Genomic DNA, 20,796 nt, shown 5'->3' with positions numbered 1-20,796 from the left:
TATATAGAAGGGAGTAAAGCACAATAAAAATTAAAAAGTAGAAAGGGGACAGACAGTGAAGGTATTTAGAAGCCAAACGGGATTTTATACTTGATCCTAGAGGTAGTAAGGAGCCATTGAAGTTTATTGAGAAGGTGAGTAACATGGTCAGACCTGGGCTTTAGAAAGGTCACTTTGGCAGCCATGTGGAAAGAGATCAGAGAGAGGGAGGCCATCCAAAAGGCTACTGCAATAGTCCAGGTGAGAACGTCCAAATGAGGAAACAGAGGTTGAAAGAGGCTCAAAAGTGTCTGATTAGAACTGGGGAGTCCCCAATCCCAAATCCAGTGCTCTATCCACTATGCCAGTTAATTGCCTAAACACCTTAGGAATTTTACTCAACAAACACATATTTTTAAAAATATCATCCTGCTAGTAATGAAGTCTCTGCTCTCTCTAAATATTATTTGTTTCCTCTTTCTTGTGGTTCCTCCTATTGGGCCTAATTCTTCCTTGCAATATGACTAATGTAAAAATATGTTTAATAGGAATGTATATGTAGAACCTATTTCAGATTTCATGCCATCTTGGAGAGGGAGGTGGGGAAGGAGGAGGTGAAAAATTTTAAATTCAAAAGTGTATGGAAGTGATTATTGAAAACTAAAAATAAATGAATAAAAAAAATATTATTTGCTCAGCCTGCAGAATATATATGGATTTATTTATATTCACAGACCCTCTTTGTCATAAATCCAGAGGCTATGGCTGGATTGGAAGTCACTGATCTTTTTTTTTTTTTAAGTTAGGCAATGGGGTTAAGTGACTTGCCTAAGGTCACACAGCTAGTATGTGTCTGAGGTCAGATTTGAACTCAGGTCCTCCTGAATCCAGAGCTGGTGCTCTATCCACTGTGCTACCTAGCTACTTTGGAAGTCACTGATCTACATGATCTCTCAGGCCTGTTCAGCTCTGGTGTTCCATTGGTATTGAAGTGACTGGCTCAAGTCTAGAGCTGATGTCTAACATCACTCTTAGACAAGACATGGAACTTTGAAATTTTCTTCTTTACATGTCTTTCCCACAACCAGTCATAAATGTGCAGGCTAACTCTGTTTCTCTTTTATGAAGATGAGGAAGTCAAAGAGAAGAGAGAAGAAACTTGTTGGAGGATGGGAAAGACTGGGAAGGGTGGGGTAGAGATACCAGAGGCGAGGGATAAAGAGCTAGATTTTCCTGCAGGGGACTGATTGTACTTAAATTCCTTTCAGTTACCCACTCAAAGTCCTTCCCTGCTCTGACAGAACCAGGGGAACATCGTACAGAGTAACAGTAACATTGTGCAATGACTGACTTTGTTAGACTTGGCTCTTTTCAGCAATGCAATGATCGGACACAACTCCAAAAGACTCCATGATGGAAAATGCTATCCACATCCAGAGAAAGAGCTATGGAGTCTGAATGCAGATCAAAGCAGACTGTTTTCTCTCTCTTTTTTTCTTTCTCGTGGGTTTTCCCTTTTGTTCTGATTCTTCTTTCGCAACATGACTAATGTGGAAATATGTTTAATATGATTGTACATGTATAGCCTATATCAGACTTTTTGCCATATGGGGAGGAGGGAGGGGAGGAAGTAGGGGGAAAAAATGGAACTCAAAATCTTATAAAAGTGAATGTTGAAAACTATCTTTACATGTAATTGGAAAAAATAAAATAAAGGAGAAAAAGAAACCTGCTCTGAGTCTCCAGCCCAAGCTGATCCCCCTCCCCCCTCCCTGGGTTCCTATGGCACTTGACTGTATCTCTCTTAATATACTGATCCCATTGTACCTTATATGATGGAGGCCTGTGATTTGTTCTTCCTATGCTAAACTATAAGCTTCTTGAGGGCAAGCTGGGCCCTACCCTCCTTTGTATCTCCCCACAGGGCCTAAAGCAGGGCCAGGGGCAGAGCAGACAGTAAATGTCTGAAGGGTAAATGGATAAATAAATGATGCACTCCCCATCGAGACTTTGTTCCCCCCCTCAAAACAAGAAGGACAGAGAGACTCAAGCAGAGACCCAAACCCAGTCTGCAGCTTCCAGAAGAGGAGAGAAGCTGGGCAGGGAACAGAGTGGGATTACAGACTGATCTCAGCCTCTTCTTCTTTGTCTGGAGGCTACCACAGAGCTTGAGAGGCCAGAGCAGTTTGACATTCTTTGAACTTGTCCGTTAATTCATTAATCAGGTCTCAGTCATCAATCTTTGCTTCCTTTGCCGCCTCTCTATGGTATCTCCCATCTCTGAATTCTGCCCTTCCCATTCTTTGATTGTTTTCTCAAGATTATAACAATCTTTGCTTGGCTGAACTGTCTTTTGAGTCATCCTTGCTGGCCAGACCCTCTTGCCGCCTCTGTGTTGAGTCTCTCCCATACAGCCAGCTGTCTGGATCAATAAGAAATATGCCTTGGGTTTGTAGTTAGTAGAGTACTGGTGGTTATTCCTTTACCCCTAACAGATAATCGGCTGGGTCTTCTCCCCAAGGGGCTGCAGGCCCTCTGCCACAAAGAATCTGGCAAGGGTGCTACAGCGTCAGCTCTTTCCTGGAGAGGTGGGAGCAGTCAGGGTTTGCATCCACCTCCCACGTCTGGTGCCCTGGGTTTACATCCACCTGCTTTTAAAAGAGGCTATGTCAACCTTAGCTTGCTCATTTCTGTTTAGTTCATTTCAATGAAAAGTAACAGATAATTACTAAGCCTCCATGTGTAGATCTCTGTGCTTAGCTATGTTGTGGGGGATGTAGGGGTAAAAAGACTCTGGCCCTTGCCCCTGCCCCAAGAAGTGACCATCGTGAAGCTGGTGACTTTGCACAGCCTCCCTTGCTTAATCCATTCACTTGCATGTCCTGGCATTGATGGGGATGGGATCTGAACCCCTAAAAGGAAAAGACCATGTCTTTGGGATCTGGACCCCAAAAAAGAAAATCCCTGAACTTTTCCCAAATCTCTGGCCTTTGCTTGAGGCTATAATCCTCTCAACTGGCCTTTCATTGTGGCTACACCCAATCTCCCAATTCTGTTCTGTTACCTCCCCATAACCCCTGGCCACTTCCCACCATTAAACCTATCTAGACTTTGTTCTCCCTTGGCCACACATGGTCCAGGTCCCTGGCATTCTGTTCACCCCAGCTTACTGGCCACTCCCATCCAGATCCTCCTTAGACCCCTCCTCCAGTCACCCCAGATGACTTGGCCACTCCTGGATCTCTCCCACAGTCTTTCTGTATATAAGATTCATCTTATCTCCATTACGGTGCTCATATTCTTAAGATCTGACTCCCTTGCATTAGTGATACAAATGCTTAGATTCCTTAAGAGTCTGGCCAATATTGTGAGAAATAGCTAGTTTTCATTTCCACAAAAGTCTCCTGAAATTCAAGAAATGCAATCTCAGGGTTAGGTGGGAGTTAAACAAAGGAAGCCATAAATTAGAATAAGAAAACACTATTGGTGGGTGAATAGACTAACCAGCTGAGGTTAGGTATAGATTAACATATCCATATACCCAAGCAAGAGAGGTGTGGAAACACCTGAATAAAAGCAAAAGTGAATGTGGGTGTGGGTCGCCTCTGAATTGTGGGGAGTGGGAATTATAATTAGGGGTGGATACTCAAGTGGAGAAATTAGGAACTTCAGATAGGCTATAACCTCTGTAGTACCCAGCCAATGGGGAAACAGGGAGGGAAATTCAAATCAGGAACAGGGAATAAAAAGCTGTGTATCTGTCCCACACATGTGTGTCCATACGTGGAACACCTAGTCTGGCCAGGTTGTTAATAAAACTTCTTCTTGGATCAAACCATGACTTTGTGGAATTCGTGATAAGACTTTTTGCTGTGAAAGAACTCCCACCTTAGGTTTTCAGTGGGAGATTAAGATTTTTTTGGGGTGCCCAACACTGGCCAAGTTGGGATTCCAGAATCAAGTTAGATAATGAGTAATGAAAAAGCAGGAAGAGGGGTAGCTAGGTGATGCAGTGGATAGAGTACTGGCCCTGAAGTCAGAAGGACCTGAGTTCAAATCCAGACTCAGACCAAACACTTGATACTTACTAGCTGTGTGACCCTGGGCAAGTCACTTAACCCCAACTGCCTAAAAAAAAGAAAAAGCAGGAAGAGACTCTCTCAGAAGTTAGTGGAAGGTGCAACCAGCAGCCTTTATGATAAGGATCTAGAGTAAAGGTTGAAAGAGGGAGAAAGCTAAGGGGTTTGAATTCACGTTTAATCAGATCTCAAAGCTAGAGTTTGTACTTTATGTTTAAATTAAATCTAGAAAAATGTCTTTGCACCCCTTCTGCCAGTGTGTCTGATATCATGGCAATGTGTATGGAGCTGCAAAGGTGGGGGTTTTCCTGTCTTCTAAGCATCAACAGTATAAAAGCTGTTTGTGAGGAATGTGGGGAAAATACAACTCTCTTGATCTGTAAATTGTTAGGCATTAACTTCCTCCAGATTCTAACAGGGTGAAGAGAAGCAGGACTGAAAGTGGAGCGAGTATAATTTTTTAAAATTTGTAATGTTAAGGAAGGTGGAGGTAGTCTGGGTAATGGGTTTGAAAAATTAGGAAAGAGGAATAAAGGTTTGAGCAAAAATATGATGGGTAAGGAAAAATATGGTTTGGGAGTAGATGGGGGTGGGGTGGTCTGCAGCGGACACAGGTGCTCTACATTCCCCATCCCTGGATGGCTGTTCTGGGTGCCTTTATGCCAACTTCAGATAGCTTAAATATGTTAAGAAGGTGTATACAAGTCATTCCCCAATTGATAAATGGTCAAAGGACATGAACAGGCAGTTCTCAAAAGAAGAAATTAAGGCCATCTATAGTCATATGAAAAAACACTCTAAATCACTATCAATTAGAGAAATACAAATCAAAACAACTCTGAGGTACCACATCACATCCATCAGATTGGCCAACGTGACAAACAGGAAAATGATAAATGTTGTAGAAGATGTGGGAAAAGTGGAACACTAATGCATTGTTGGTAGAGTTGTGAAATGATCCAACTATTTTGGAGAGCAATTTGAAACTATGCCCAAAGGGCTATAAAAATGTGCATACCCTTTGACCCAGCAATAGCATTTCTAGGGCTGTATCCCAAAGAGATCATAAAAATGGGGAAAGGACCCACATGTACAAAAATATTTATAGCAGCTCTTTTTGTAGTGGCAAAGAATTGAAAATTGAGGGGCAGCTAGATGGCGCAGTGGATAGAGCACTGGCCCTGGATTCAGGAGTACCTGAGTTCAAATGTGGCCTCAGACACATAACACATACTAGCTGTGTGACCCTGGGCAAGTCACTTAACCCCACTGCCTAGCCAAAAGAAAAAAAAAAGAATTGGAAATTGAAAGGATGCCCATCAATTGGGGAATGGCTGAACAAGTTGTGGTATATGAATGTAATGGAATACTATTGTGCTATAAGAAATGATGAACAGGCTGACTTCAGAAAAACCTGGAAAGACTTGTATGGTCTGATGCTGAGTGAAGTGAGCAGAACAGGAGAATGTTGTACACAGTAACAGCTATGTTGTACGATGACTAATATTGGTAGACTTAACCTTTCTCAGCAATACAAGGATCTAAGACATCTCCAAAGGCCTCATGATGGAAAATGCTATCCACAAAGAAGAAAAGAACTATGGAGTTTGAATGCAAATCAAAGCATACTATGTTATTTTTTTTCTCCTGTTGTATTTTGTTTTTTCTTTCTTGTGGTTCCTCCTATTGGTTCTAATTCTTACTTACAACATGACTAATGTGAAAATATGTTTAATAGGAATGTATATGTATAGCCTATATCAGATTGTGTGCCATCTTGGGGAGGGAGGTGGGGAGGGAAGAGGAGAAAAATTTAAAACTCAAAAGCTTATGGAAATGATTGTTGATAATTCAAAATAAATTAATTTTTAAAAAAAGATGTGAGGAAGTTTGATTTTGTTTTGGGTAGAAAACATTGAAAATGAAAATTTTGTAGCTTGATTTGAAAACCAATAAAGTTATAAAGGGTCAGAAGACCACCCACCTTTCAGGATAAACCTGTAGGAAGGCTTTATTAAATCTGACCTTGTATAAATTTTGTCTATGGTAAAGATATTGGTTATTGCGATTTGGGATTGTTATGTAAAATCTTAAAATGTGTCCCTATGCTGTTCAATTAATTATTAGAACTCTAGAGGTTTTCTGCCTGAGGGGAATACTTAGGGTAGTTTTTTATATGATAGGCCTCAAGGGGGAGACTTTTCAGCTCTCTGAAGGAAGTAAGTTGTTCAGAGCCAGGAGCTGTCATCACGTGTCTTTTTAAGGGAATATATGAATTTGTGGAGAATATTTCCTTTTAAAGGGCAAAAGTATTGGATTTTAAAACAAAATGTTTTTAAATGTTTCCAGATTTGATTTGATTTAAGTTTGTTTACCTCAATTTACTGTTCTATAGAAGGGATAATAGTGGAGCCCATTTCCCAGGGTGTGTTGTAAGGATCACATGATTGTAAAATGACTGGTATATACTAGACACAACATTATTATTATTTCTCTAATTTAACGTAATTGTTAAAAGTCCTAAAAGTAATAAGATCAATAATTTCTATATGTGATAATCTGCAAATGCAGTTGGTGCCATTTTGTTTATTGTATTGTATTTCTAAAATTCTCTTGGATTGTAAAAACTTTAAAAATCCCAGTATTTGGGGGAGTTATGCTTATATAGAAGTTTCAGAAGGATGATGCAGTTTTAGAAGTTTTTATGGGGGTTAAAGATTAGAAACAGGTCAAGGAAGGATTTTATGACATAGGATAAAGAGTACAAAGAGAATTCTTTATGATTTAAGGATTTAGGGGACAGGGTTATGAAGGCACAGGTTGAAAGTTGAAGCACAGGGGTAACATAGGATGGGGAACACATAGGCAATTCTTTTGGTACAGATTCAAGATAAGGGGAAAGGACTTTGGGACCCCTATCAAGTTACAGAGTGAGCTGGTGTGACTGGGGAAGGGTCCAGGGAGAATCTTGACGGAGTGACTGGAAGGTTGAATGGGATCTAGATAAGATCAAGGATGGGAAGTAATTGGGGCCACCTGAGGTAAGACAATAGAAGTCTAGGTTCACAATTAGGACAACAAAGAACTGGGAGATTGGGCATAGGTGATAAGGAAAGGCCAGTTGATAAGCCAAATTCTTTTTTTTTGGGAGGTGAGGAGCAAAGGTCTCAGCCTGGGCCCATACTTCATCAGTTGAATTATGGAAGAAAAGTTAAAGCTAGAAAAATCATACCTTTATAGCCCATGCTTGCTAATTGCCTGCAAGAAATCTTTATGAAAGCCACATTTATAGAAATGTTCAGATTATTAAGTTTAAATAAAGCTAAAAGTTCCAATCTCAGGAGGCAAGGAAACGTAGTTTTTCATCCAGTCTTCTTCTGGAAATGCTTAAAAATCGGCCACAAAAGAATATTGTTTGTTTCTACGCAATCACTAGCTGTCTTACAACACTTGAGTGACTGTGGGGCAACAGCAACTTTGGGGTAGAATTTACTTGAATGGAATAGAAATTGCATTGTTACAGAATTAGAAAAAATCTTACATTGGTAATGAGTTATTTCAAATTTTAAATACATTATAATGTGTAAGGCATCGCTATATAAACTGTACAATTTGATAAATAATTGTATCACCTATTATGTTAGAAAAGTGATTTCTCTTATAATCTAGATGTTGTTAGATTAAGAATTGTACTGTCAGAGAAAGAGAAAATAAATGGGTTAAGAAGCTGTTAGGTCACGCCATCTGACCATATGTCATAATATTTTGAAGTACTGTAATTTAAGAAATCATAAAATTTCCAAGTTTTGTCTATATTTAAAGTGAAGTTTCAGCAAAAATTATTTGGTTCTCACTTATGAAATTTAAGATTGTTAACTAAGCTATTGGGAGTTATTGTTTAAATCAAGTATTCGTAAAGTATCTTTGTGAAAGGAAACTTGGTAATTGTACAAAGAAAGGGCTGTAAAATCTCCTTGTAATTAATTTAGTTTGTCATAATAACAGGATAAATTGTAAGCTATTTTTAAGGAAGAGAAATACTTTTATGAAGAAATGTTTTGCGAAATCTTTTGTGTGATGTTAGAAGGCCTACTAAGTTTCCATTTGCAAGCTAATTTTGTTGCAATAATAATTTTATATTGGTGACAATTATGTCCAAACCTACTGTGAATTTTGGGTTTGTTTTCCTGGGCTTAAATTTCTTAGGTTTGTTGTGTTCCCAGACTAGCCTTAATGGTGCTTTCTGAGAAACAGAGTCAGGGTCAGCAGCTCCGTGGGAGCAGCGTCAGAGGTGTTAATACTAAAGCAATTACTGTAATGAGTTGTAAGTGGAGAAGATCTTGCTGCTTTGATCTGAATTCATTTCATGGCCTAGCAAGGGTTAGAATTAGTGTTTGAACTTCTCACATGTGTAAGATTGAATTCCTGAAAGCGCCTCATTCTTTCAGATTAAGTATGGTTAGAGAAGGATAAATGAGCTTGAGAAACAAAGATGCAAATCTATTAGAATAGTCACTTATGATCTTAATGGAAACTTGATTTTACTCCGGATGTTATTTAATGAGTAACTGGAACATGTGTAGGAATGCATGTAAACTACTTAGGACTCACTTTAGAGATGTTCCTAACTAATGTGAGATTATAGTAACATCTCAAACCATGATGATGGGAATTTGCTATCAAGATCTTAGGAGCTGTTAATGAACTATTATTCTGAGTCTAACTCCAGGTGGTTATCAAGGAACTGATTGATCTACTGACCCACAATGCCAACAACCCTGGGGGGCAGGGGGTGTCTATGAACCACATCTAAGAACTGCAGAGGGTATTCTCATGGGAAGGTCAGGAGAACGATTATTCTGCACGGGCGGGCTGAGGTAGGATTCTCCTGACTCAATTTCCCCACTATGACACCTGGCAGACTTTAAGACTGGCTCAACGCAGTTGGCCATTATATAACTTCTGCCTGGAACTGACATGAAGTTAGAGAAGCATCATTCCCTTACTTTAGTTATGTTCCTATTCTTTCATAGGAAATGTCTATAATCATAAGTTTTGTAAGCACAATATCAAATCTATTAAATAATAGATTGATGCTGAAACATCTGAGGTTATTATAGTAAGATGCAAGTATAAGATTGAGCTATTTGGCCTAGAATTTTAGAATTAAGTATTCAGCCTTGACATATGTTACTAGTATATTCCTGTATAAGTTAGAATCCTTTAATTCCTCATAACAGTATGGGGATAATTAGGCCAAGGGCTTGTGAAACCAGGATATTATTCTGTTACTTAGCTAATATCAAAGTTGTCTCAGTTTGTTACAATTAGTTTATATTAAAAGAATGGCTTGTGGTCTATCTTGTAAATGCCTTAAAAGAAGCTTCCACTTCAGTTAAGGGTTATTTGTTTATACATGACCAGAAGTTGGAATTGTCTTATTACTCGATATGCACTGTTTTTAAATTGATTACTCAATGTATTTATTGTATGAATTGGAGTCTGTTATTAATTTCTTAGTGGAATCTCATCCTCCTGATAGAAGAATATAAATCAGAAAGTGTAATAATGGAGACATAAGGGTTGAGTTAATTTTCATTATTTGACCTGGTTATTGGCAAGATAATTTAAAATTGTGTTAAGATCAATCTTGTAGGAGAGTGGACACAAAGAAGATCTCTACAAGAAGAGAATCCACTGGACACTGCTTGAACAGCACTTAGACCAGAAAACTTCACCAGATGATGTCCAGAACACCAACCAGACAGCTGCATGAGATGCCTTAAATGGACTAAGGCATTGCAAAGTCTAACCACATTAGTTGAAGAATTGGCAGAGAACTCTGGGACAGATAATTCATTGACTGGATGGTTACAGTCACGGTTTGGGAAATGGGAAGGAGTGGCAGCATCTATTTTTAGTAATGGCTGAGGTGTTAACAGGGGTTGGAAGTTGTATAATACCCTGTGTTTGAGGACTAGTGTAGAAGTTAATAGAAACTGCCATTACCAAACAAATGTCTGCACAACGTAAGAATCAAATTTGAGGAGGATGTGGAAATAAAAATTATGGATGAAAGAAGAGGAGGGATGTGCAAAATAGCTAGTTTTCATTTCCACAAAAGTCACCTGAAACCTAAGAAATGCAATCTCAGGGTTAAGTGAAACAAAGGAAGCCATAAATTAGAATAAGAAAACACTATTGAGGGATAGACTAACTGGGTGTTCTGAGACTAGGTATAGATTAACATATCCACATCCCAAGCAAGGGAGGTGTTGCCACACCCAAATAAGAGCAAAAGTAGATGCAGGCCTGGGTTGCAGCCAAACTGTGGGGAGTAGGAGATGTAATTAGGGGCAGAGGCTCACTTGGGGAAATTAGGTACTTCAGAGAGGCTGTAACCTCTTGCAGTACCCAGCCAATGGGGAAACAGGGGAGGGAAATTCCAATCCGGAATAGGGAATAAAAAGGACCTGTGGGTCCACACATGGAACACCCAGTCTGGCCAGGTCTGCCCAGGTCATTAATAAAAAGTTCTTCCTGGTTCAAACCATGGCTTCATGGTAAGACTTTTTGCTGTTTACAATATGGCGGATGTCTTTGGCTGAAAGAAGGCTTTGGTTGAATTCATTCAGCCAGGACCTGCGTGTCGTATTTTGGGGTTCCCAGCACCCCTAAACCTCAACAGCATCACCTCCCTGATGTCACGATCCTTTTCAAGAATGAAGGACAAACAACACCTCATTGGAGAAAGAAGCCCAAACCCCGTGAAAGCTAAATTAAAATATCATATTAACTGTGCCTTATGGTGTTGTACTGGGTTGTATGGGGTTGAGCACTGGGTTAGAGGTCAGAGAGGGAGAGAGATAGCAGGGAGCTGATTAGTCCAGCAAGGCTACATGGTGGAGATGGGATTGGAGCTGGGCTTTGAAGGATAGGAAAGATTTGGAGAGGCAGAAAGGAAGGAGGTTGACATTCTATCAGGGCAGCTAGGTACAGAGGATAGAGCTCTAGACCTGGAGTCAGGAAGATTCGTCTTCCTGAATTCAAATCTGACCTCAGACACTTACTAGCTGTGTGACCTTGGGAAAGTCACTCAACCCTGTTTACCTCAGTTTCCTCATCTGTAAAATGAGCTGGAGAAGGAAATGGCAAAGCACTCTGGTATCTTTTGCCAAGAAAATCCCAAATGGGATCATGAAGAGTTGGACACAACTGAACAGCAAGACTTTCTATCCAGGGAAAGGAAATTATGAATTTGAGGGTCTGTCATTGGGCATATTAATAGCTAGCATTTACGAAGCACTTTAAGATCGCCTCAGTTAATCTTCACTATAACCCTGTGAGGTAAGTGCTATTATTATCACCTTTTACAGATGAGGAAACTGAGCCTGACTGCCCTGAGTCCCAAAGCCCTCACAGTGTCTGAGGCAGGATTCAAACTCAGGTCTTCCGGAGTACAAGTCCAGGGCTTTCCTCTCTTAGCTGAGCCAGAGAGTTGCCTCCAACAGCATAGATATGTGTGGACCTAGAGGCCAGACCTCAAAGCAGTAGGTGGCCCCAACGCTCAGCAGATTACTGCTCCACCCAAGGAAGAATAGTTAGAACCATACACCAGTGAAATGGATGGCCTCTGAGAGAAGCTAGTGACTAGGAGAGCTTTCAAGCAGAGGCTAAATACCCACTTGGAAAGGATGAGACAGAAAGGATTCCTGCGTCAGAGGGGGGTTGGACCAGATGACCTCTGAAGGCCCTTCCAAATGTTGGCTTCCATGAATCTGCAGGAAGAGACCCAGGAAGGGTAAGTTGGGAAGGGGGATGTGAAGAGAATGGGCCCTGCGCAGGGAGGGCACAGGGGCCGTAGAGATCAAGGTCATTGGGACACACCTCCAAAAACTGAGTCCTTAAGCAGAAGGGGAGGGTGTGGAGTAGCTGGGCCATACCAGACCTCTTCTCTGCCTCTTAGACACACCAACTCAAACAGCATGCACCGAATTTCATTCCTGTCTTCCGATCTCCCACCTTGAAGGGCAGGATGTAATTCCTTTCTGCCAAACAGAGTAAGCATACAGTCTTTCTCTCTAGTTAAGTGACACTCTCTAGACTTTCTCTCCCAATCCACACGTGCACAAGCAGGTTGAGTCCTTCGAGCCTGGCTAACTACAACTCCCCCTCAGGATTCTGGGGGCATCCCTGGAGGCCATGGGGCTCTTCTAATCCTATGAGTCTGAACCCCCATCTAGTGCTACAGGTGGGGTGTTTATTTCAACATCACCAATGGTCAGTGCCTCAGTATCATTTCACTCAGTGACATTTCCTGGATGTCATCACAAAGCAATTCTAACAACTAGTTTTGACAAAGGAATGTTTTCATGGAAGATATAGCAAAAACCAAAATTACAAAATCTTTCCTCCCAAACCAGGGACACATTTCCCCACCAGCACCCCTGCTACCACCACTTTGAACCCCTGGAGGGAAGTGGGATCAAACTTAAAACAATTAACATAAGGCATTTGCCCCATCCAGGTCACTTCCAGCTCAGGCACACCTGCTATACAAGTTACTCCTTGGCCACAGCTAAGACAAGGCTCCTTGGAGTTGATCTGTTGCTGGACAGGATCAAGCCAGTCACTTCCTGGGGCTCTGCCCAAAATCAGGCAACCAGAGACAGAACCTGGGTATCTGTTTGTTTGTTTGGGGACTCAAAGGTCAACATTCCATCCACTACACTATTGTTACTTTTTTTTAAGAAAATACCAACTCACAATTGAACTGAGGACCACCATGTCAGAACTCTCATAAATTTTACTGAAATGAAAAGTCTCTTTGTTAGAGTTTCACTATTCATACACATAAAAGAAATCATTCAAGAAAAAAGCATGAAAAATGCTGTTTGGCTATGAATTCATTTAGAGCTCAAGATTTTAATGAATCCAATTTAAGTGGAGCCAGAATACCCATAAAAGAGAAGAACGTGGACTTTGCTTCCTTAAAATATCAGTGTGTTCTGTGCCTCACAAAATAGCCTCAAGGAAGCAATCTGAACATTTGTGGAGCCTGGCAAATACTTGAATATGAATTTGAAATTTCATGCCTGTTACAGAATCCACTCTGGTGAGGAACCTACAAATGTATTGAGTGTGAGAAATGCTTCAGTGACAGAGTCCGCATCTGACAAAAATCATATAAATGGGAAGGCTGTGGGAAATAAATACTTTGACCAGACGGTCACTCTACTCATTACAGCATACTCCACGGGGGAGCAGGACTGGACAGTGTGGCAAGAACGGAGTGTTGACCCTGACCATTAAGACCCTCAGATCTTTTTAAAATATATAGACTTTTTTTGAGGGGGAGACAATCAGGATTATGTGATTTGGCCAGGCTCCTACAGCTAGTAAAAGTTTTTGAGGTCAGATTTGAACTCAGGTCCTTCTGACTTCAGGGCTAGTGCTCTATGCACTGTGCCACCTAGCTGCCCTTAAAAATATAGACTTTTAAAATATGTTATCTATCAATACCTTCTCCATCCTCTACTGGTGTAAAGTTTTTAAATTGATATATGGTGCTTTTTCATCTCCTTCATTTCCCCTTTGTTGTTGTTTGGCTGTTTCAGTTATATCCAACCCTTCATGACTCCATTTTAGAATTTTCCTGGCAAAGATACTGGAGTGGTTTCCCATTTCCTTCCCCAGCTTATTTTATAGATGAGGAAACTGAGGCAAACAGGGCTAAATGACTTGCCCAGGGTCACCCAGCTAGTAAGTGTCTGAGGCCAGATTTGAACTCGTTCACAACTTCACAGTTGAGTCTTCCTGATTCCAAGTTCAGTGTTCCATCCACTAAGCCACCAAGGTACCCTCATTTCCCCTTGGTTATTCCTTATTACAAAGAATTCTTAAATAGCAGTCGAGCAAAAATAGCCAAATACCACAGTATATGCTGCATTCCACACCCATAGTCCCCCGCCCCTACACCTCTTCCAAGAAGGGAATGAGGTGCCTTCTTAGATGTTGTTTTCTAATTACAGATAATAATTTTATTATTGTTCTTCCCCTTCACAGGGTTTCAATCATTCCTACAGGTACTGTTGACCTACTGAGCCCAAGTAGAAGACTTTACATTTATTCCTATTAAATTTTATGCCCTTAGATTAAGCCCACCATTCTAGGGGGAAAGGAACAAGCATTTATTTAGCACCTATTGTAGGTAGGTGGTTACCACAATGGGGGGGAAGTGCTATTTTTATCCCCATTTTATAGTTGAGGAAATTGAGGCAGACAGAGGTTAAATGACTTGCTCAAGGTCACACAGCTAGTAAGTATCTGAGGCTGGATTTGAACTTAGTTCTTCCTAACTCTAGGCCCAGTGCTCTATCCATTGTACCACCTAGCCTGGTAACCCCCTTATTTGGCTCCTGACTCAATCATCCATGACATTAGGTCTCCCAGCTTTGCGCCTTCTGAAAATTTGATGTGTGCTATCTATGTTGGTCTTTGATTAAGTTACTGGGGGAAACAGCAAACAGAATAAGACCAAGAAAAGAGCCCTGGGGTTTTCTACTAGAGACCTCCATGTAGATTGACAACAATTGATTGTTTGATTATCATTGGGTGGGGGGGGAGGTCTACTCCAATGTCCTTTAAAAAAAAATAATCTGATGTCTTCCACTGCAATAGTCTAGACATCTAGACAACAGTTATATCCCACCAAGTCTCCCTGCTATACCTATAAGAACATAGTTATTCTCTCCCATTAAGATTTCTAGCTGGGCATGGAAGTATAGATTAAAAATTAATTGGAAACTAAATAATCTAATCCTAAAGAATGAGTGGGTCAAAGAACAAATCACAGAAATAATCCAAAGAGAATGACAGCAGTGAGACAATGTACTAAAATATGTGGGATTCAAGGAAAAGTTAGGGGAAATTTTATATCTCTAAAAGCATACATCAATAAAAGAGGGGAAAAGCCCACATAAATCATCGGCATTTCTATATAGTACCAACAAATCCCAACAGCAAGAGATAGAAAGAGAAATTCCATTTAAAGTTACTGTAGACATTATAAAATATTTAGGAGTCTACTTACCTAAACAAAGCCAGGAACTATATGAACACAATTACAAAACACTTTTCACACAAATAAAGTCAGATCTAAACGATTGGAAAATCATCAGTTGCTCATGGGTAGGCTGAGCTAATAGAATAAAAATGACAATTCTACCTCAGCTAATTTACTTATTCAGTGCCATACCAATCAAACTACCAAAAAGTTATTTTATAGAGCTAGAAAAAATAATAACAAGATTCACTTGGAATAACAAAAGGTTTCAGAATATCAAGGGAACTGGTGAAAAGAAATGCAAGGGAAGGTGGTCTAGCCATTCCAGATCTTAAATTGTATTATAAAGCAGCAATCATCGAAACTACATGGTATTGGCTAAGAAATAGAGTGGGGGATCAGTAGAACAGGTTAAGTGTGCAAGACACAGTAGTCAATGACTATAGTAATCTACTATTTGATAAATCCAAAGACTCCAGCTTCTAGGATAAGAACTCACTATTTGCTGGGAAAAACTGGAAAAGAGTATGGCAGAAACTAGGCATAGACCAACATCTTACACCATGTACCAAAATAAAGTCAAAATGCATTCATGATTTAGATATAAAGGCTGATACCATAAGCAAAGTGGGAGAGTAAGGGATAATTTACCTATCAGATTTGTGGAGAAGAATTCATGACCGAACAGGAAATAAAGATCATAAAATGCAAAATTGATAACTGATTATATTAAATTGAAAAGTTTTTGCACAAAGCCAATACAACCAAGATTAGAAGGAAAGTAGAAAATTGGGAAAGAATTTTTACAACTAGTCTCTCTGATAAGGGCCTCATTTCTAAAAACATACAGAGAAATTAAGTCAAATTTATAAGAATACAAGTCATTCCCCAATTGATAAATGGTCAAAGGATATGAACAGGCAGTTTTCAGATGAAGATATTAAAGCCATCTATAGTCATATGAAAAAATGCTCTAAATCACTATTGATTAAAGAAATGTAAATCAAAACAACTCTGAGGTACCACATCACACCCATCAGATTGGCCAACATGAAAAAATAGGAAAATGATAGATGTTGGAGAAGATGTGGGAAAATTGAAACATTAATGCATTGTTGATAGAGTTGTGAAATGATCCACCTATTTTGGAGAACAATTTGGAGCTATGGCCAAAGGGCTATAAAAATATGCATACTCTTTGACCCAGCAATAGCACTTCTAGGGCTGTGTATATCAAACAGATCATACAAATGGGAAAAGGACCCACATGTACAAAAATATTTATAGCAGCTCTTTTTGTGGTGGCAAAGAATTAGAAATTGAGAGGATGCCCATCAATTGGGGAATGGCTGAACAAGTTGTGGTATATGAGTGTAATGGAATACTATTGTGCTGTAAGAAATGATAAACAGGCTGACTTCAGAAAAACCTGAAAAGACTTGTATGGTCTGATGCTGAGTGAAGTGAGCAGAACCAGGAGAACGTTGTCCACATTAACAACCACATTGTGTGATGACTAACATTGATAGACTTAGCCCTTCTCAGCAATACAAGGATCTAAGACATCTCCAAAGGTCTCATGATGGAAAATGCCATCCACATCCAAAGAAAGATCTGTGGAGTTTGAATGCAGATCAAAGTATACTATTTGCTATTTTTTTCTTCTGTTTTGTTTTGTTTTTTCTTTCTTGTGGCTCCTCCTATTGGTTCTAATTCTTCCTTACAACATCACAAATGTGAAAATATGTTTAATAGGAATGTATATGTAGAGCCTATATCAGATTGTGTGCCATCTTGGGGAGGGAGGTGAAAAGGGAGAGGAAAAAAAATTTAAAACTCAAAAGCTTATGGAAGTGATTGTTGACAAATCAAAATGAATTAATTTTTAAAAATAAATTAAAAATAAGAAAAAAATGAAAGAGAAAAAAATAGATCAATGAATTAAGCATGCAACTAAAGAAAATAGAAAATGAATAAATTAAAAATTCTCAATTAAACACCAAAATGGAAATCCTAGAAATCAAAGGAGAGATTAATAAAATGGGAAGGTTTGTTGTTGTTGTTTTTAAACCATTGGACTAATAAATAAAACTAGGAGCTAGCTTTTTTTGGGGAAAAACCAATAAAACAGATAAACCATTGTGTTAGAGAAATCTGAAACAAAAATCTACTGCAAGAGTATGTGAAGGAAAGCCTTTATTATGCTTCTTGAAGGAAGTGTGCACACCGTACTCTAGTGGCACGTGTGCGGTGGTACAGAAGTAGAGTCAACTTTTAAATGGTTAGCAAAATCCATTCTCCTCCCATTTGAGCTGGGATTGGACCCACTGATTTAGGTTATGCTCTTCCTGAACAGCCCGTCCCATGTTACTCCTTGTCATGTTAATCCCTTCTGGTTCGTGAGTCTCATGTTCAAAAATGGCGGCTATCTCTGCCCTTGAGCTGAGTCAGCTAATATTCAATAAGCTTATTAAACAAGCACAGGGGAGAAAAGCCTTTGCCAGTTTGCTCCCATAGGTTGCAACCAATTTAGCCTCCAGGGCTCTTTCTTAAGGAACTAGCTGTTTTGCAGAATGTTTGGGGCACTTTCTGATTGGTTGAGGGGCTATCCACAAGATCTTGGAAGTCCTTCTCAGAATTCCTGTGTTCTGTTGTGGAAGCCTAACTTCTAATCTTTCCCACAACTTTAATTTGATTCAAAAAATAGAAAGAGTGAATGTACCACCAATGATGATGAAATTCAATTATGAGGAGTTATTTTGCCCAATCATATGCCAGTAAAACCAACAATCTAAGTGAAATGGATGAATATTTATAAAAATATAAATTGCCCAGTATAATAGGAGAGGAAATAGAATACTTAAATAACCCTATCTTAGAAAAAAAAAAGTTGAGCAAGCTTTTCACAAAATATAATACCCATTCCTTTAACAAAAAAAAAACGAACTAGAAAGCACAGAGTAAATAGAGCCTTTCTTAAAATGGTAAGTAGTATCTATTCAAAACCTGAAAGCCAGCATTATCTGTAACAAGAATAAACTTGGAGCCTTCCCAGTAAGATCAGGGTGAAGCAAGGATCTATTATCACCCCTACTATTCAATATTGTATTAGAAATGCTATCTATAGCAATAAAAGAAGAAAAAGAAATTGCAGGTATCAAAATAGGCAATGAGGAAAGGAAGCTATCACTCTTTGCATATGATATAACAGCATACTTAGAGAATCAACTAAAAAACTAGTTGAAACAATGAACAACTTTAGCAAAGTTGCAAGATATAAAATAAACCCACATAAATAATCAGAATTTCTATGTATTAGCAACAAAATCCAGTAAGAACAAATGGAAATTCCATTTAAAATAACTGCAGACAAAATACAATACTTGAGAGTCTATGTGAGGGCAGCTAGGTGGCACAGTGGATAAAGCACCAGCCCTGGATTCAGGAGGACCTGAGCTCAAATCTGGCCTCAGACATATAACACTTACTAGCTGTGTGACCCTGGGCAAGTCACTTAAACCCAATGCCAAGCCAAAAAAAAAAAACGAAAACAAAAACAAGAATCTACCTGCCAAGGCAAACCCAGGGGCTGTATGAACACAATTACAAAACACTTTTCATACAGATAAAGTCAGATCTAAACAATCGGAGAAATATGAATTGCTTATGCATAGATCAGTTGAGCCAACATAATAATAAAATGAATAATAAAATAATACAAATGACAATTCTACCTAAGTTAATTTACTTATTCAGTGCCATACCAATCAAGTTATCAAGGAATTATTTTAAAGAGCTAGAAAAAATAATAACAAAATTCATCTGGAAGAACAAAAGGTCAAGGATATCAAGGGAATCAATGAAAAAAAAACATGAAAGAAGGTGGCTTAGTAGCACCAGATTTCAAACTATGTTATAAAGAATTAATCATCAAAACAATCTGGTGCTGGCTAAGAAATAGAGCAGTGAATCAGTGGAATAGATAGGGTATGTAACACACAGTCATAAAAGACTCTAATAATCTAGTATCTGATAAACCCAAAGAGCCAAGCTTTGGGGGGCAAGAACTCCCCATTGGACAAAAATTGCTGGGAAAACTGGAAAGCAGTTTGGCAAAAACTAGGCACAGTTCAACATCTCGCACTGTATACCAAAATTGGGTCAAAATGCATAAACTTCAATATAAAGGGTGATATTGCAAGTATATTACAGGAGCATGGGAAAATGTACTTTTCAGATCTATGGATAAGGGAAGAGTCTATGACCAAACAAGAGAAGGAGAGGATCATGGTAGGTAAAATGGATAATTTTGATTAAATTAAAAAGTGTTTGCACAGAAAAAAAACCCCCTAAAACAGCCACAATTAGATGGGTAGCAGGAAACTGGAGGAAAAAAATTTTACAGCAAGTTTCTCTGATAAAGGCCTCATTTCTCAAATATTTAGAGAACTGAGCCAAATTTATAAAATAAGAGCAGTTTTCAGAAGAAATCAAACCTATCAATAGTTACATTAAAAATGTTTCAAATCATTATTGATTAGAGAAATGAAAATGAAAACAACTCTGAGATACCACCTCACATCTATCAGATTGAGTAACACGACAAAAAAGGGAAATGGCAAATGCTGGAGAGGATATGGAAAAAAAAAGATACATTGTTGGTGGAGTTGTAAACTGGCTAAACCATTCTGGAGATCAATTTGGAACTATATCCAAAGGACTATAAAATTGTGCATACCCTTTGACCCAGTAATACCACTACTATACTACTATCCCAAAAAGGTCATTAAAAATGGAAAATAATCCGTTTGTACAAATATATCGCAGCTCTTTTTGTGATGGCAAAGAATTGGAAATGAAGGGGATGTTCATTAATTGGGGAGTGGCTGAACAAGTTGTGGTATATAATTGTGGTGGAATACTATCGTGCTATAAGAAATAAGGAGCAGGATGGTTTCAGAAAAACCTAGGGAGACTGATACGAACTAATGCAGAATGAAGTGGGCAGAACCAGAACACTGTACATTGTTACAGCAATATTGTAATGATGATCAACTGTGAGAGACTTAACTACTCTGTTCAAGACAATGATCCAAGACCATTTCGAAGGACTCCATTTATTTCTCCCTCTAGAGAGAAAGCTCATTAATTCTGAATGAAATTGAAGCAGCCTTTTTTTTTAAACTTTCTTACTTTTTCTTGGGGTTTGTGTGTATGTTTTCCTTTGCAACATGTCTAATATGGAAATATGTTTTGAAAGATTTCATATGTATAATTGATATCATATCGTTTATCTTCTCATGGGGTGGGGAGCAGGAGGGAGGGAAAGCATCAGAACTCAAAATGTTAAAAAGTGATTGTTAATTTTTTTTAATTTAATTGGGAAATATTTCATGAAATACACACACACACACATACACACACATCACCTCTAGTTGGCTTTGTTAATTGTCCAGATTTTGTGCATTGATAGACTTTATCGACAGCATGGACTTTTTTTTTTTACTGGCCTTCACTCCAGTTCTTGTCTCCAGTGAAATCCTGAGCCTGTGGGGGATGAACAGCATTGGAAGATGGGGGTTGAAGTTTTCATAGCTTGTCAGGGTCAGAGGAAAGGAGGGGCTGAAAAAATAGCGAATCTTTTCACCTGGTGGAAGGTGCCAGAGAAGACCC

This window comes from Phascolarctos cinereus, unplaced genomic scaffold (genome assembly GCF_003287225.1).
Source record: "Phascolarctos cinereus isolate Bilbo 61053 unplaced genomic scaffold, phaCin_HiC Scaffold_5;HRSCAF=322, whole genome shotgun sequence".
Taxonomy (NCBI): Eukaryota; Metazoa; Chordata; class Mammalia; order Diprotodontia; family Phascolarctidae; genus Phascolarctos; species Phascolarctos cinereus.
The sequence above is the reverse complement of the archived record's forward strand: the minus strand, read 5'-3'. Positions refer to the sequence as shown.